The following is a 13,592-nucleotide window of genomic DNA, read 5'->3' on the forward strand; positions in this document are numbered from 1 at the left end:
ATATTTTCCCGCAGCAATGTCCTATGTATTGAATAAAAGAATCTGTCATTTCTCATCACAATTTCCACCGTAAGGTTATTCAACTTGAAAGTTTGTAAATATTCAAACGATGTTCCCAAATACCGCTTTTTCTGCTTTTAAACATTACATAAGTCCGCTAATGATAAATATTGTTGCAGTTTTTGTAGTTTCGTTGCTTACATTCACAATACATTTAATAAGATGGGCCAAGATTAAGGCAATGTGGTGTAATTTGTTAGCATGATGATTGTATCCACAAAAGCAAAAAGCAGCACGCAAGCCCCTCCCAAACCTATGCTAATCCAACTTTGGCACTTTTCAGCTAAAGTAGGCTGAAAACAAAATCTCACGATAATGAATAGCACGGAAATCTGACGTGGTTGACACAATATGTAAATAAGTTTTCTTTATGATATACAGATGCCAAAAAAGACTACACAAAAATATTCCGGTTTAGTGAATATCTTCTTTAGAAATTAGTCATTATTTTCTTTGCAAGACTCGTCAAACTTCTACTTTCACTTTTCGATAGTGCATGCTCAGGCACCAACTATTTTAATCTTCGAAGCCGTTTAATGTTGTTACACTACGTAGAAATTTCATTTGGTGAGATTAAGGAAGTACAAATTGGAGAGTCATTAAAGGTATACTGTTACCTGTTCCAATTTTGCTACAGTTACCATGGAAAGAGAAAATCTAACCAATCACAGATTTTAAGCGGGTGGCCGCTTTTTAAAAGCAGCGCCCTCACATGGGCATTTTGAATACCAAGGAACGCCCCTTTGACCATATATGGGCATATTTAGATTAAAGGTGACTGTATAACTTTAACACTAAGACCCTCTCCATGTCTCTACTGCATGAAAGTGGTAAATGATTCAGCTTGAGAAGTCTTCATTTTAGTTCCTAAAATGGATTGAATCGTCCAGATTTGATTCCGAAATTACAAGTTTTATGTAGAAAGTTGCATTGATTTGATTTGAATGAATTTGATTCAAAACAGCTATTGTCTACATCATTTCAAAAACAAAAACTCCTTTAACAAATGGATGTGAATCGTATACATCGTCAAAATATCATGCTATTTATACCTCAGAAAGACTATAGATGACTATATATATTTTGAAAATGACGAAGAATTAGCGTTTCACGACTTTTTAAAGAATCTTATTAAATGAAAAAAGATGTACCACTATAGATATTAGAAGGCTACAAATGTACTGTGGTTTTCTGAAATATGTAAATATTCGAGTTTACAACAGTAACGATGAAATAGTTCTTCAAGTGTTACGTGATTAATTTAATTCTGTCTAGTAAGCTTTTATCGTTGTAAGAATACATTTTAGCTATTCATGGACGGGCTCGTAATATTGGATTCATATCGACATTGTTTACTAAAGAATGTCATGCGAGACAAATCGTGATACGATAAGACGAGAGGAAGAAATACTATTGATATTTGAGTCATTCAGGTATGTCACAACAAAACTATGCAAATTTTCATGAAAACTGACCGATAAATTTAGGCTATTGCAAAATTCATATCGTGTCATCGATTAAATACAATCTGTATATGCATGCATTTAGAAATACAAAATAAACACAGAATATTGTCTGAATTACATACAATACATGACTGAGTTTCAATGATTGATTCTAAAGACAAGGTTTGTCTGACGAGTGAAATATCATAGGTATTTGAAATTTAATTAATGAACTAATTTGACAAAACCCGATTTGAAAATTTGGGACAATTGCTTGTTATCAAATGTACATATTTTCATTTCTTATTTTGAGATGCCAAGTATTTTTATCAGCGTCGAAATAATAGGAATTGTGGATTACTATTTTTCTACTCAGAGTACTCCAAAAATATTCCTCATATGTTTTATATGATGCACTTATCAATAAACAGGCACGAGTAAATAAACAAACAAACAAACAAACAAACAAACGATGTTATCATAATTCTAATCCTTGACTGTTTATACTGTGCTAATTGCACTATTATGAACTGATCACGAGTTTCTGACTGATATAATGTCGTCTGACGAGGGTAATTCAGCACAAGTGCTCAAAACACTCTGTGTATCTTCTATTGGCTATGACAAGATGACATTGACGACGGCACCATTCGGGTGTTCACTACATCAAATTTACATTCTGCAAAAACGAAAAAATGAAAGCATTGTTAAACCCGATGTTCACAAAACGCGAACGATTAAAATAAACTCACTTCCTCAACATTAATAATAGATCTCGATTGTGTTCTCCAATTGTTTATAAAGAAAGCCAGACGGTTGTTTTGATCACGATACACTCAAAGCGATCGGTTTGCCAGTGGATATGAACTTATTTACATACCTAGTGACATGCCTGTTCCTTTCACCTTTGTGTGACTTACATAAAGTCATGTAGGTTGAAGTTTCTTGGATCCATGTTGGCTGCCTCTGAATATGCTGCATACCGGGAACCATCCATTTCAGGTGCATGGACATTTCCTGCAGCTAAGTTATGCGACGTGCCACCAACAGTTGAACCACAATCTGGACATGTTGATGTTTCGGTGGCACCACCACAATCGCCAATGACATAATAGTGACCTTTCGGACACTTGAACCAATGACCCTTTCCTAAGTTCAAAGCTTTGTTGATTTGTGCTTTTAGTTCCTCGTTCAGCGGTTGCAGAACACTGTAACTGGAGTGGACTTTCTTTACATACTCACTCCATGCATCAATCTTGGATTGTGACATCAATGCCCCACCGTTTAATGTAACACGCAAACGATGTAGAGCTTTCTTCCTGTTCTCATCTGTCTCGAGGCTGTATGCTCTGATTCCTGCTTCCAGAATGTAGAAACGGGCGATCAGATTGATCCTCGACAGTTCAGTGGCACAGTCTTTCAGTGCTTGATCTGTTATTTCATACTTCCATGTCATCAACCACGTCACAAATTCATCAACTATTTCTTCATACTTGTTCGCATCCATACGAGCTCGCAGGTCAAGTCTACCCTTCAGTGCAAATGCGTCTCGCAATTCACGGGAAAAGTTGGCATTTAATTTTGACACAACTTCCAAGTTCTTGATTTGGGCTTCTAATGCTTGGACATTGTGAAGAGACAAGTAGTCTGGCCGCACTAGCAGATTTGAAATCTGTAGTTTCACTGAATCGTTGATTTCATCCAGAAATTCTGAGGTTTCCATTATTTCTGTCAGTTCTTCAGCTTTTTCGAGTATTAGAGACTGGTTTCCCAAGATTTTCTGTTTCACCTCTCCAATATCTGCAAGGAGTCGCTTTATAATGTTACCATAACGTAAATTCTTGCGTATTGGTGTACTGCATAATGGGCATTTTTTCAGCTGGATTGTCTGAGACTCGCCTGCTTCCAATTCCATATGGCGATCAAGACCTGTAACTAATATAACATGTTTACAATCTTCCAATTCTACGAACCTAGCATTAGGTTCATCTTCATCTCCGAAAAAAATTTCAGTGACTTCCTCCTTGTCACATATGCGACATTTGCCTGGACAGGGTTCACCACATAGACCAATGCACTGGTGTCCACAAGCAAGTACATTGAAGCAAGGCCGGTTGCAAGGAGGTCGATTACAGAGGTCACCACAGAGATTAGTGCATTGGTAGTGTATGCAGCTCCACTCGCACGGCTCTGCACATTTTTTGCACTGCATTCCACATTTGTGTCGACAACTGCTATGTACACAGCGATTTTCACAAGGCTTCATGCAAGGAGGACAGTATGCTGAGCAATTGTTCATGCACCCATGTGAACAAATCAGTGTACGACTACACTTATCCTGACATTGAACGTGCAGCCGGCCACGTTTGCATTCACCGCAAGTACCAGCGCAGGGATGTTCACAACCAAGGATAGCTTCACATTTTGTAGGGCAGGGGTAGTTCTCTGGTCTACGGTAACAGTATGTAGAGACCTCATGTCCACATGGCCATTGTCTTGTTACTTTCTCCCGACAGCTGGATGTGCATGTAACACCACAGATGTTTTGACAATTGTGACCACATTGTAGGATTTTGATACATGCTTCCAAACACATAAAGTCCTCTGGCGCTACACTGCATGGCACATCTTGAATGTGCCCACATTGAGGGATCACCTTCTCCACTTTTGTCATACAGGGTCCACACTCTTCAAAACATCGCTTAGGACATTTATGCTTAAGATCACACACAGTCTTAATACATGGTTTTCTACACTTATACTTCTCATGATTTGGGTCACCGGGATGGCAAGGATACATACAAACATGACCACATGAAAGGCGTGCTTCACAAGGCTGGGTGCATCCACCTTCAGGGGCTCCCTTAAAATCGTTGCTACTTTTGGCTTCAATCTTTGTGTTTGGATGATTTTGGCAATGAAGAGACAGAGCTTGTCCAAGATATCCTCTACCTGTCATGTCATCTTTAATACGCTGCCAAAGGTTACTATGCTTGGCCAGTAATGATATGTTACCAATACAGTAGAAACCAACACGGGCCCTAGATAAGGCAACACAGACTCTGTTTTCTGTCGCAAGAAATCCAATCCTTCCATCTTTGTTGCTTCTCACCAGGGAGAGTATGATAATGTCATTTTCTTCTCCTTGAAAGTTGTCAACCGCAGTGACACGAACATTGTCAAAAATATGTCTGTTTTTCATCAATCCTTTCAGTTTGAAGAGTTGTCCTTTGTAGGTTGTCAACACTGTAATCTTCGAAGAATCGTACCCCTGAAGGAGCATATAGCGACAGAGAGCTGTCACATACAATGCTTCATGGTCATTTGCATGGCTAAGAAGTTCTTCATTGTCAACCTCTAGATAGTCGTGATTTATAAAAAAGATATTTGACGCTACTCCTTTGACAGTTTCATAGTTGTACACGGATTCGTGGTTCTGTAGGTTGTCATAGATGTGATCCATCAACACGGCGATTTCTGGTCGCATTCTGTGCTGTATCTCCAAGCTATCGCAGTGCATACCATTGCTCACCATCCTTTCAAACAATGAATAGTCTAGATTGAAATCCTTCGCCAGTTTGTAAACTGTTGGGTTTGGTCTGAGTTGCTTGTGGTCACCAATGAGTATGAGCTGTTCACAGCTTGATGTAAGTGTCGTAATGACATGTGCTTCTAAAACCTCAGCTGCTTCTTCAACAATGATGATTTTTGGTTTGACGCGTTGAAGTATAGAACGATATCGTGCTGCTCCTGTTGTGGTCATTCCAACAACAACAGCCTGTTTCAGAATCTCGAGATCTTCTTCAAATTTTATCTCCTCCAGTTGCTTTGCTTCACCTTCATACTTCTTCTCTAGTTCTTTGATTCGATCTTGGAAATACTCTGTGTATCTACTGACCCAGTACCGATACAATCGCCATTTGTTCTGATTTGTAAGTTGCCACACATTGTGTACACGGGCTGTTTCAGTATGGAGCATACTATCTTTCCCTCGTAGACCTGCAGTGATTCTTCGTTTAACTTTCTTTTTGTTTTCGACACGCACCCACTCGTCTTCTCTTCTTCCTTTTGATAATTGTTTTCTTGACGAAGCTTCAGCTTTTGCTGTTTTTGTCTTTTTCTGTTTATTATTTGTCGAATAGACTTCTATATCTGTGTCCGTAAACCTTTCGGCTTGAAGCATGCCTGCTTCTGTATCAACATTTGCCCCAGCCCCATGAATAGCATCACTGGCTGCATTTTGTACGTCACTTCCGTCATCTTGCTGAGTTTCATTTTCATCCTCAGAATCTTCATCACTTTCACTGTCATCTTCACTTACTTCAGCCTCTGCAAACTGTTCAATGTCAGGTCCTACTATTCCAAGCCAAAAATGCAAGACAGAATACTTTGTTCCTTTTGCAAGATTCTTTGATTGCTTCAAGACCATGTAGTGTTCGTCCTTCATAAATTCACTCAATTTTTCCAAAGTCAATAGATTGCGCCTTGCGTTGTCTATAACTTCTCTAAAGCTTTCTATTTCTGATTCGATTCGTTTCATCTTTTCCCTTGAGGCACGGCCACTTGTGTAAATTGCTGTTGGCACCACTCGATTCTCACGATTTCTATGTTTTATTTCATTCAACATGAAATTCTTCAGTTTTTCACTGCCACTTCTCGTCCCAGCACGCACAATACCCTTCTTTTGAAATTCGGCTATGCCTTCAAGAAACTGATCCAGTGCATGGTTGGTGTAGCAGACTACCAAAAGTGGTTGGTTGACGCCTTTGTTCCACACGCTTTTATTGTGCAGAAGGACATTGGCAATTTTCAAACCAATGTAGGTTTTGCCAGTGCCGGGAGGACCTTGTATCACTGAAATCTCTTTTGTTAGTGCTGTTTTCACTGCTGCAAGTTGTGAGGTATCAAGTCCAAGGGAGTCTGCACTTGGCCATCGCGTTAGATCAAGCAAGGGAACATTTTCCGCATTAACCTTTCCCTTAAGACCAATACTTCTCAGTTGCAATGAAAACCAATCATCATCTTCACTGTCAGACGAACTATCAAAAAACATTTGTGTAGACTTTGACAACTCTATAATTGGAGTCAAGTCAAATTTGGTAGATTTATTCGTCCATTCCTGGCGCATATATTTTGGAGGTTCTACTTCATTTCGGCAATGTAGGAAATACTCTTCGAAAGGAAGTTCACCTTCTTCAATGTTTTGCAAACCTTTCAACACGTGGTGATAGGCTTCAAAATAGGCTGATGTTTCCACCATTGTGAAGGGTCTGTCTAAAGCTTGCTGCATCAGTCGAGATACAGTCTGTGTCCCTCCGACAAACTGTACATCAATCATACCTTTCTGTAGCTTCTTCACCGATCGGTTTCCAACAGTTGCAAAAAACAAACTCTTGAAGCCGTCATTGGATAAACATAGGAAAGCGCCGAATATGAGACGTTTGGAAAATTCCCAATTCACTCTCTTCAGTCGGGAGATGTCAAACTGTAAGGTGTGAAAGAGACCTTGATTGGTACAGACTGGTCCGAGGATCTCAACATTGGCATACACACGTATATCTTGTATACGTTTGTGTCGAACATTACCCCTTTCCTGTTGCTGTATGTATTCACCTATACCTTCCCTTAGTGGCGCTAGGAAGTCTTCTCTGTACAGACGGAATTGCACATCTAGATAATGTTCTAGGTCTTGGTACTTCCCTCTGACGATGTTAGCTCTGATAAAAGGCTGTTCTTTCGTCAGTACATCTTCACTTTCAGGGTAAATGTTAATTTCACGGAAATTATTCGGAGGGTCATTGACTACCACTACTTCCTCAACTCTCCTTCGTGATCTTTTCGATTGTTCGCGTCTTGGCTGTTGATCTCTATTGATGACCCCAGTCCTTTCTTTCATCATCAAGTCACCCCGTAGCAAGATGAGCTCCTCCAAGCCTTTCTCGATGCTTTCATCATTCACAATATTCAGTTTTGTTAGCATTGGTACTGTCACTTGCAATGATGCAAGCGGTCCAAGCAGGTTGTCATAGGAACTCGGCAAACGTTCAAACATTTCTCTTAGAACGCGGATCACATTACGAATAGAGTCTGGAAACTCTTCCTGTACCCTTCCTGACTTCTCTGTCGGCATTTTGTTAACATAGTCTACAGTGTGTTTTGAGAGAAAAATTGAATCTTGAACGTCATTAAGAAGCACTATAAGTGTTTGTGACATGGGACAATCACATGCTTTTGCGAGAACTCGCAGAAGAAATGGAATAATGTGACTTGGTAAATTATCTGAATTGATGGTGTTGACAAAGCCATTTTGTGGAGAGCTTAGATACATTGCTATTTCAGACGCCTCTTTCTCGATCAGTTGTCTCAGAATCATCACTGAAAGCATCCTTGGCCTATCTACACCACTGCTATCTTTGCCAAAGCGATGGTGCCCTCCATACATGCCCCTCCCTCTACCTCTTCCTCTCCCTCTTCCAGGTCTCCAGCCTCCTCCAGCAGAATCTTGAGGTGAGATGTCAAAATGTTGACTTCGATCTCCCCTTCTTTCATTATCGATGTGAGGGTCTCTCCAATTTGCCCGTTCACGATTGCGAGTGTTGGTTTCCGTGTCACCACTATCCCGTCTGTTGTCGTCCAACCTTCGCCTTCTTTGGTGCCATGTATGAGGAGTGGCCGCGCGTGGACGAGCGCCTCCAAAGGCAGATGGTGGAGCGTGCTCTCTGTTCGAATCTGAATTTGTGGATGAAACTCGTAATCCACTGAAATCTCTTCGTATATCATCCATTTTGAGCCTCGTCTGTGTACGATACAATAAAACAAATGTTTGTACAACGCATACGAGAAAGGCTCTGCCACTATAGGGAAAAAGTGCGTGACTAGAGCGAGAAACTGACGCTTTCTCGCAATCGGTGAGAATCTGTTCTTATTCTCACCGCTGTTGGTGAGAAAATTTTAATCTCCACTGGAGATTGGTGAGAAATGCACTCCTTGGCGAGAGTCAAGTGTGAGAACAAATTCTCACCGGTGAGAATGGAAATTCTCACTAAGTACAGCGAGAATTGAAATTCACTGGCGAGAATCATCAAGACTCGCCGTTCATTGGCGAGAATCATAAAGACTCCGAACGGCGAGTCTTGATGATTCTCGCCAGTGAATTTCAATTCTCGCTGTACTTAATGAGAATTTCCATTCTCGCCGGTGAGAATTTGTTCTCACACTTGATTCTCTCCAAGGAGTGCATTTCTCACCAATTTCCAGTGGAGATTAAAATTTTCTCACCGATAGCGGTGAGAATAAGAACATATTCTCACCGATTGCGAGAAAGCGTCAGTTTCTCGCTCTAGTCACGCACTTTTTCCCTATAGTGTCCCTTTTTGTTTTGATTTCATAGCAGACACACTGCCAGAGTGCCTCAGCAAGTCCCCATGCATAGCCGTTGTCCTCTGTCATACAAATCGAAAATGAATCAATAAAATGTAATTCCATACATGCAATTTTGAAAGCTTGGAAACAACAATCCCTTCTTACGTCATAATGCTTTATGTCTATGTGTATTGAAACTTGGCAGTAAGTCCTTCAGGAAACTGCATTTGCTCCATTGTTTCAATCACAAATTGTATTGGCACAATTGTGATGCAAAATGGTATATTTCCTCGCGAGTTTCTACTTTCAAATTTTGAGGGCCTTTTATTGCAAGTTCAACGATAATTTTATTAGTATACTCAAAGACGGACGTATATTGACAATATTCATGTATATTTTATAGGAATCAGTCGTGGCATTGAAGAACCTCAGAATCACAGGCGTTCTGTTTACTGGGTACAAATAAGTGTAGTTTATGCTACGTTCCGACGTTCTCTTCCGTAGGTGATAAGGCTCCAGAACAGAACGTCGGAACATAGCATAAATACACTTTTACAAACTACCCAGACTCCAGAACGCCTGTGCTCAGAATGCATTATCAAAGAGAGGACGAACTAAGGAAGCTAGAGCGATACATCTGCGCTTTGAGATAGCTTCAAAATAGGTTTTTGTGTGATACATGAGAAATTGTCTTCGTAGAAGTAAAATTATAATGGTAAAATTCAACTTTGAAGTGAAGTAATATAACCTACGGCAATTTCTTGGAAATTATCGTTATCGCCTTCAATTCTGCAAAGTATCCGTTTGACTATTGAATCAACGTCGCTTGAAGGTTATCAGAGTTTGACCTTTGACACATAGAAATCACGAAAATCTATATAAAAGTTGGTACGTATATAACTTTCAGGACTCTCACCAGTGTTTGATGTGATGTCATGTAAAATGGCAATTGTGCCTACCTCAAATTTGCATGGATAACAGTTCTTTTTACCGACTCCATGATGCAGAGTATACAAAGTGTACGTTGCGCACAGAACTTAGCCGTAGGGTACACGCAGGGTATGTTACTCATAGAACTCTATGGCAGATTACATTCTAATCTATATTTTCGTCGCTGATGGTTAGAATAAACACGGGGCATTATTTGGCATTGCAAATTTGTGCCATTCTTCTTTAACAATCCGTCGTACAATACAAATCTGTATGTTTTCGTTGTTTTGAGTGTATATACGGTGTTCGATATAGCCACTGCAATGCATTGTGGATAACCGAAAAAGGTCTATCGCAAAGCCGGGGTTTTTACAAAAATCCACTTCTTTAGAACGGACATCCCTAGAAAAATCATTTGCGATCAGTATGGTCTCACTGTATACAACGCATTACTGTAATATTATTCAGGAAAAAATCGCTACAAGATGTCTGTCAAAAACGGCTGGTTCCGCTCTGTAGTTTAGGGTTAAAATCGACGAGGATACACACAATATAAGATTAATCAGTAAATAACGAAACAATCGCACAGAAAAGAGAACAGAGCTATTGTAATGTGCGAACTTCCAAGATTGCCGTGAGCGAATATGGCGTTGTTTTATACGTAACTACAGGATACAAGTAGAGAATGATTTTTCCTATATTCAGACTCGAGTGTTTCACTGACACGTCTATATGATAGTGCCGATGAAAATTGATTTTATACTTTAGGCGCAGAGTCACTCCATAACCTAAGATATTCAAGGAGTTCGAAATACCATAACAGACCGAGGGCGTTGCTAAGATTACTCGCCTCCGCTCGGAGTGAATCGGCTCCGATCGGATTCACATAATCTAGACTCAATCACACATATCGAAACCGAAACATCGACAAAGGAGCACAATTAATGGTTAACGTGTTGGTAACCACGACTGTATTTCGTACGAAAGGCGTTTCACTCGTTGAACAGAGATCATGTGATTTTGCTTTTCACAGTGACGACAGTTAGGTAAATTTAAGAAGTAGTAGGCTGACCTACACATACTCTGAAATTTTATTGGGGCGTTGTCATCGGACACGTTATGTGAATCCAAAGTATAAAGTTTCGCATAGGCTAAATGCACAGTCTTTCTGAATATTGAAAAATCGCTTGCTGGCTTCAATGCGCTTAAACAATTGTGCATGAGCTTTCGTTTTGCTTCAAAGCATGGCCACCACATTACTCGTTTCACATTGCTCCCAATATAAAGGTCGAGTGATAACTCTTTAAGCCTATATTTCAGTCGGGTTACCACCGGTATTCAAAATACAGCGACAATTTGAAGAAAGTCTAGAATCAGCTCGTTTTAAGATACTCGAACAATTTTATGTAAAGATCGAAAAAATCGTTGAACAAAACGAGGAATTTTCGAATATGATGATGATATTTCCGCAAACGGCGCTGAGCAATCGAACACCTGCTATGCAGTCGAATATGTATGTTCCGACAACTAATGGACACTCGAGTCTATACTTTGACACATGTAGTCTCCGGTGCTTTGAAGAATTTAAAATTCCGACCGGCCTACGCTTTAATATCTCGATTACTGTTTACTCCATTTAGGAAGCGTTAATATTCAAAGCTGGATACGTAAAAATCGACTGGCCATATCATGTTGATGAATGACGGAGGCGATACATTAACAATCAATCAATCAAGCGATCAATCAATTAATCAATCAAAGGCTAGGCGTACTTGTTCATTGGTTGTTATGATACAAGCATTGTCTTGATTCTACGAAATCGGTAATGGGATATTCAATCACTTTGTTTGAGCTGTTTTTCGAAGCAACAATACAGATGTGTGCGATAAGGTACATGCCATAACAGAGCAGTGAGCATGTTTCTATTCTGGGCTCAGTGTTTGATCGGTACAGCTTAACGAGTAAATCATTTTGTCAATCTCTCTCTCTCTCTCTCTCTCTCTCTCTCTCTCTCTCTCTCTCTCTCTCTCTCTCTGTTGAGTCTCACACACATACACACCCATGCACTTCATACATATACACGGGGATTCCCGGTTGACTCGCCTGAACTGATCTAAAGAGAAATTACTAAGGAAAATTCCGTTAATATTGAGTAATGGATAGTCCTGTTTTTTTGCACTCTATTGTTGACTTATTTTACAAATGTCTTAGAAATCTGAGTAGTTAATCTCACTTTCATATCTTGCATCTGGAAAATCCAAAAGACACCTCGAAGTTTTTTTCTGGTGACTGTGTGTGTATTCGTTGGGGACGCGGGAGATAATGTTATGCCTTATATATATCGTCTGATGATCGCTACAGAGAACACATGTAGTGTGAAACTCTGAGTAACGCCTAAGTCCTGTTTTCTACTTGTTATCAATTTTTATCGTATAGATATATTTTTACCATATATTATATATATATATATATATATATATATATATATATATATATATATATATATATATATATATATATATATATATATATACACCTTCATATATTCTCCAGAAGTGTCAAGCCACTTACGTACTGAATCAGCAGCTGAGGGTCAAAGTTTACCTGATTTAATTTTAGAAACTGTCATACTAGCATATGTCTCGTATCAATATAAGCTTAATATTTACATAGAATTCGCATTATTTTATTTCCTTTTTGAATTTTTTATTCATATGAACCGTTTTATGGTCTAAAATTCCAATAAAAATCATTTCACTGTTCAGCAAGTCTAGCTTGGTTGCTACGGACAGAGGCGGGCGTTGTGATTCGTGTGGGCCAACTATGGATTATAGATTTATGAATGACTGCACACGTTAAGAATGGTGGCGACCTCTATCAGAAAACCTCAAGCTGAACATACACAATGCCATGGAATATTTTTTGTTGTGTTGTATTTCTCTGAACTGAACACACCCAGCTTGATCATGCAAACCAGCTGGTTTACAGAATCACGATACATGCCACATAAATGCGTATTAAAATTGTATTCTAAAGTTGGCCGTCTCTATCGGACCTTTGACAACGATGTAACAGTACATAATGGACGGTAGGACGATTGTCCACTTACCTTTGCTGAGGACACAACCTCAGTACAGGTTCATACACCTTCCTTCGTATGTGTCCAGATGTGCAGTAACTGTTACTGCCCACGTACGGATTTATGTCGTCAAATGCAGCTTTCGTTTCTCTCCGCCAATACCGTGGCTTCCCCTTAGTCACGTGAACGGGAATTCCCCCGAAACATTCGTCATGGATATTTCCCAATCTTTGGTGCGTCAGCAAGATATTCGGTTGATAATTGACACAGATGGCTCAGCAAGTCTTCCCTGCACTATACACATTACAAAAAAGGAATTGAGCGATCTAGTAGAGGTAGCAGAGTTTCCAATGCGATCCTCACGATACGCCCAAATCAGATGCATGTTTTTGCACGGGCGGTCGGCGCACTTCACCGCGCACGGCACAGGCCTATTAAAACTAAAGTCGCGTGTGGTTCGGCGGCCCATGGCCTAGTACATCTCTGGGTGCACGGTTTGAGGCATATGCTCAGTTAAGGCCCAGCGATTGCAATGTAAAATAATATTAATGGATGGAAAACACAAGATGGACTTTCGTTTTCAAGGCGTTGCAAGCATGACTATTGGCAAATTAGCGATAGGGACGATAGAGAAGAGCGCCGACACAGTTTAAATGTCAGGTGAATTAGCATCGGTTGTGCTATAGCGCCGACCGAGAATGAACTGCTGAGCTTTT

At 39.8% G+C, this 13,592-nt stretch overlaps 1 pseudogene; it reads right to left on the reverse strand.

Moving 5' to 3' along the window:
* Positions 1 to 414: 414 nt before the first annotated feature.
* Positions 415 to 13,575, reverse strand: LOC139118008 (NFX1-type zinc finger-containing protein 1 pseudogene; annotated as a pseudogene).
* Positions 13,576 to 13,592: the final 17 nt, after the last annotated feature.

The sequence above is a fragment of the Ptychodera flava genome, chromosome 18 (assembly GCF_041260155.1).
Source record: "Ptychodera flava strain L36383 chromosome 18, AS_Pfla_20210202, whole genome shotgun sequence".
Taxonomy (NCBI): domain Eukaryota; kingdom Metazoa; phylum Hemichordata; class Enteropneusta; family Ptychoderidae; genus Ptychodera; species Ptychodera flava.